Here is a 6,223-nt window from a genome sequence, read left to right as displayed (position 1 = left end):
GTTTTAACTGGAACAAGCATATTAGAAATTGGATTAACTCATTGGTATTTTGTTCGAGTGCTCTTAGCAGTTTATTGGTGATTCGATAATGGTTAGCATGAAACAATGATTTGCTAATATTGTTGCAGTTAAATTTTTCTTGCTTAAAATATGAATCAGAAATCACTTTTGTTTTTTGGGGATTTTTTTAGAAAATAATTTTACTTGCCTAAAAGTCTGATCAATATCGTACAGTGAAACACAGACTGTAACAAGAGCTGTCTGTAAGACAGCGCGCTCCACTATTCAGGGATTTGACAGTAAAATTTTTATGTAAAGTTACAGTAAGATATAAGTAATAGTAACAAAGATATGACAGAAAAACAAAGGTAGCTGAAGAACTTTAACCTTAAAAATAACTTAAGTATAACACCTTGATGACCTTGACCTTGTGTATAATGGGCTCAGCCCCTACACATAATTTGTTTGCATACTGGACAATGTTTATGTGAAGATACAGTAAGATATAAGCAATAGTTACAAAGATATGACAGAAAAACAAAGGTTGCTGAAAAACTTTTTTGTTTGCATACTGGACAATCTTCGTGAAGATATAGTAAGATATAAGCAATATTAACAAAGATATGACAGAAAAACAAAGGTTGCCAAAAAACTCTAACCTTAAAAATAACCTAAGTATAACAGCTTGATGACCTTGACCTTGGGTATAATGGGCTCAGCCCTTACACACACATTCTGTGTATACTGGACAATGTTTATGTGAAGTTACAATAAGATATAAGCAATAGTAACAAAGATATGACAGAAAAACAAAGGTTGCCGAAAAACTTTAACCAAGAAGGGTCACGCCGACGCCGGGGTGAGTAGTGTAGCCCCCCTATTCTCTGAATAGTGGAGCTAAAAAGTAATAGGGTCTAATTGTTATACCAATACAAAAACAACAGATCTGCTCAATTGCCGCTTGTATGTTACTTGTCCAAGACATACAAATGGCGCCAATCGATTTGTTAAAAACTCACAGCAGCAGGCTGATAATGAAGTATAAATGTTAGAAGTCAGTCTGAACATTTTCTCCAGAAACCATATGGTAATGAACAATACAGTTAGGAGAGTTTGTGATAATGTAAAATTGCCACCTATATCTTTTGAAAAGCTATTAAGACATTTTTATACAACATTTTCATACATCCTTGCAATCTCATAGCTTTTCCTGATGGAAAATTCAGTGGTCAAACAATGGAGGCACTGTTGTAATGTGATCACAATAAATTTAAGTTACTAATAAGGTGTAGTAATTATTTTCAAAATCAGGAAAGTACTTCATGATCACTGATGTTGTGCTGTTGTACTGAAATTGCTGTCTTCTCTTTAACAAAGACGAGTGACTGAACATCCAAATTAACTTGTACAAAGTTTGTTTTTTTTTCACATCTACCTCTGGTGGCCCCTTAAATCGGTGAAGCTGAACTACAGTCTGAGAGAGGTCCATGCAAGGATGCTGCACACCAAGTTTTGTAATGATCCGCCAAGCAGTCTATGTGAAGAAGTGGTTTAAAGATTTTTCTATTTGTAGCTCTGAAAGCCCCTAAAAGCAGTCAAGTGGAACATCTGAACAAACTTGAAACAGGTCCATACAAGAATGCTACAATGCTACAAATTAAGTGGATATTCATCATGAGAAGAGGTTGTTTAAAAGTTTCCTCTATTTTTAGTTGTGACAGCCCATCACAAAAGCCTTTAAACAAAACTGGGAGAAGTCTGTCTATACACAGATGCTGCAGAACAAGTTTGGTGGATATCCAACAACTTGTTCATGAAAAGAAGTTGTTTAAAGTTTTTTCCATTGCTAGCTAAAATAGAGAAGTGAAGGCATACAAACTAACTTGAGTGGTCCATGCCAGGATTCTACATACCAACTTTGGTGTAATCCTGACCAGTAGTTTTAGCGGTGGAGATGTTTAAGTGAAAATGTTGACGCAAGATGCCAGATGCAGCATGACTGACAAATATCTGTTTTTCTTTCATTTTCAAACTGCACAATATGCATTTAGTATAAAATATCTGTCAGGTAAAATGCAAAATCCAATGTTAACCCTTTACCACACAGAACAGAAGCCAAAAAAACCTCCTTTACATAACACTGATAAGTGATAATCAATAATCAATAATCGGTATATGGCTGATAAGCCTGACTGTCTTATCTGAACAGAGGTGTTGGATTTATTTTGTGATTACACACACTTATGTTAATAATATCATTATTTCAATATTTTCTGTAAGTTTGACATTATTTTGGTCAATACAAAGATTATAGTAATTTAAATTCTCTTTCTGATGATACAAAATTCATTGCAGTTTCTCTTTGTTATAAAGTGTTTAAGTAAGGGAATATATATTTTTAGGCATAACTTTCTGTTTTGGATTGGTTTCAAATTGAAATTCATATAATTTAAAAAATTTTAGAGTTCAATTTATAGTCTATAGACTCGTCTGCCGAATATGAATCGGTATGTTTTTACATAAAAAACGACTTTCATACTGAATAACGCTTTATAAATAACGGATCGTTACATCATTGAAAGTATAAAATTTTTGTCAAAAAGATTGCTGATCTCGAGGCTCATAACCTAAAAATACTCCGGCTAAAGATAAAAATATTTTTTGATAATATTACATAATATTTTGAGGTTCACTCCCCAGTAAACCACGGGTGACTTCCGCTGCAATTAACTCTTGGGGTGTCATAAAATATTTGGAAGTCAAAGTCCTTCTGTTTTGATTAACACTTCCTGTTATATAAGGCCATAAATTCCAAGCCATCGTAAACACAAATTGCTGTTTATAGGAACTCCGCATATATCACATGTGACCTTCATGACCTACACATTTAAAAATACTTAGGTGCTAACAAGAGTGCCAGACTGTCGCAAAGTACACTCATCATCGAACTTGGCCTAATTCAAGGGGCATAATACAAAAGAACCTGAGGTGATTTGAGTTGTTATTGTACTTGGCAGAGATATTATGCCCACAAACATTGTCAACAAGTTTGGTGAAGATGGGATGAAAACTGTTTGACAAGGCTAAATTTGCAGTTTTTTGAGTAATTCAAGGGCCATAATCCAAGAGTGCCTGGGGCGATTTGGCTGGTTATCAGATTTGGTTGAGATATTATGCCCATTAACATTGTCAGCAAGTTTGGTGAAGATCGGATGAAAACTGTTTGACTTAGAGAGCGAACAAGGCTAAATTCGCTGATTTTCGAGTAATTCAAGGGCCATAATCCAAAAGTGCCTGTGGCGATTTGGCTGGTTATCCAATTTGGCTGAGATATTATGCCCACAAACATTGTCAGCAAGTTCGGTGAAGATCGGATGAAAACTGTTTGACTTAGAGAGCAGACATGATTTGGATGCTGACTGCCTGCCCGCTGCCGCCTGCCACCACGGGTATTCACATAATATGCCCTGCTCTTTCAGAGATAGGCGTATAAAAATTCTAGCTGTCCCAAAGACATAGAAAAAATGATAAGCATGCAAATATGAAAAATACGCTTAATACTGATTTATATATTTCAATATCTTTCACTGGAAATTTACCAATTATCTTTCACTCTAATACTTTAATTATTTCACTGAAAAGATTAAATAAATTCTTCTGACTCTCTTGTGACAGACATGAAATATGAAGGAAAAATAAATTAATTTTTATCTCAAACCAAACATACATCATAATAGAAGCATAGCAATGATTCCACCATACTGTTACATATCCCATTAACAGACATCTGTGGGCTTATCCAAACTGAAATCTACCTTATAGGAGAAGAAAATTCTGCCTTTAACTGTTCTGTAGAATAAAACAAATGACTTTTATGACATGTTGTACATTTTGAATATCTGAAATTAGATTTTGCTCCTCATAAACATTGATTTTCCCCAATAAATATGCTTTTGCAGGCAGGCTTCTCAGATATGATAAAATGCTGGACTGGGCAATATTCTTACATCACCAACTAGAACTAGAAGATGCTTTAGTAGAAAAATGCATGTCTCCCCCAATGCATAGTCATATTAGGCAAGAAGTCAATAGTGGATAGAAGCAGAAGTTAATGGGAAACGGATGGTTGACTACTATAGGAATATGCTTCTTGCCAATGAAGTTTCAACATTCTGGGTCAAGTGGTTCTCAAGTTATTGATCGGAAACCATTTTCCATGTTCAGATTCCTGTGACCTTGACCTTTGATCAAGTGACCTTAAAATCAATATGGGTCATCTACTCAGCACATCCAATCACCCTACGAAGTTTCAACATTCTAAGTCAAGTGATTCTCAAGTTATTGATCGGAAAGAGTGTTCTGCGTTCAGGCCTCTGTGACCCTGACTTTAGCTCAAGTGACCCGAAAAACGATAAGGGCCATCTACTCTGATAGTCCTATCATCCTATAAAGTTTGAAGGTTCTGGGTCAAATGGCTCTCAAGTTATTGATCGGAAACCATTTTCCATGTTTTGGTCCCTGTTACCTTGACCTTTGATCAAGTGACCCAAAAATCATTAGCGGTCATCTACTCTACTTGTCCAATCATCCTATTAAGTTTTAACGTTCTGGGTCAAGTGGGTCTCGAGTTACTGATCAGAAATGGTTTTTTCCATGTTTAGGTCCTTGTGACCTTGACCTTTGATCTAGAAACCCCAAAACTAGGTCATCTACTCTGTAAATCCTATCACCCTATGAAGTTTGAAGGTTCTAGGTCAAATGGGTCTCAAGTTACTGATCAGGAATGGACTGCCATGTTCTGGCCGCTGTGACCTTGACCTTTAATGGAGTGACCCCAAAATCAACAGGATTCATCTACTCTGCATGTCCAATCATCCTATGAAGTTTCAACATTCTGGGTCAGTGGTTCTGAAGTTATTGATCGGAAATTGTTTTCCATTTTCAGGCCCCTGTGACCTTGACCTTTAATAGAGTGACCCCAAAATCAATAGGGGTCATCTACTCTGCATGTCCAATCACCCTATGAAGTTTCAACATTCTGGGTCAAGTGGTTCTCAAGCTATTGGTTGGAAATGGTTTTCCATGTTCAGGCCCCTGTGACCTTGACATTTGATGGAGAGACCCCAAAAACAATAGGGGTCATCTACTCCAAAAGCCCTCCCATCCTATGAAGTTTGAAGGTTCCAAGTCATATGGTTCTCCAGTTATTGACAGGAAAAGAAGTGTGGAGGACGGACGGCTGGACAGGGCAAAAATAATATGTCTCCCCCAGTGGGGGTGAGACATAAATATATATATTGTATATATGCTGTAAAATTATTTAATACCAAGAAATGAGGATTTCATGGAAATATTAATTTGTGGAAATCCACTTATGAAGATAAAAATTAATTGGGATTTTATTTCAGACTGACACAACCACAAATATTAGACCCCCATTTATAAATGTTGGTTTCACAGTACTATTCTCTAACAGTAACTGCAATTTTAAGAAAATTCACTTAAACAACATAACCTATAATATTTAGCACTTTATTGTTTTTATTTATTATGCTGTTGCAAAATTTTTTGGTTTTCAGCTCCAATTAAGTTCCAAAATTCAATTGTTATTCATAATTTTAACTTCACTTACGTTTTATTTATGATCAATAGATCTAGACCTCCACCGATTGTCAAAAATGTAACAAGACCATAGACATTTTCAATATAAAGTCTAAACAACTTGTTACATAAATGTGACCATTATACCACCTGCAGAAACCACTGTCATGTACTATCACATAAAATACATCATTTTGTGATATTAAAAACATTCTTGCAAACTGTTAAAAATGTGATTCAAATATATTATATAAACATGAATACTGCCAAGAAAAATGGAATATATCAAAAGACAGACAACCAAAAAACATTTGTCAGGTTAATGTTTAATAAAACATAAGAATACAAACATCTGTCAGCAGTAACTTACAGGAGAAAGATTCTTGGAGACTTGCATGAGAAACGCTATTTGGAAAGGTGATAATATTCATTTATGTGAAATGAAATATTCATGGTTCTGATTATATATTGACTTGTTGTTTTCTAGACTTGGAACTCATTTATCATTGTTGGAGAATAATATCTATGTTTCTTTCCTTGAATTTATTAATGTTATATACAGCCATAGTGTCAGAATCTGATTGCAAATATAGTATAATTTCTATATGGCAAAATGACAGCC

At 35.1% G+C, this 6,223-nt stretch overlaps 1 protein-coding gene across 4 annotated transcripts in view; it reads right to left on the bottom strand.

Annotated features, from left to right (window-relative positions):
- LOC123528756 (protein MON2 homolog) overlaps window positions 1-6,223 on the bottom strand; it is a 553,363-nt gene that overhangs the window by 406,991 nt on the left and 140,149 nt on the right. The gene's annotated exons all lie outside the window — the stretch shown is intronic.

Source organism: Mercenaria mercenaria, chromosome 13 (genome assembly GCF_021730395.1).
Source record: "Mercenaria mercenaria strain notata chromosome 13, MADL_Memer_1, whole genome shotgun sequence".
Taxonomy (NCBI): domain Eukaryota; kingdom Metazoa; phylum Mollusca; class Bivalvia; order Venerida; family Veneridae; genus Mercenaria; species Mercenaria mercenaria.
This window is presented reverse-complemented; position numbering and strand designations above follow the sequence as displayed.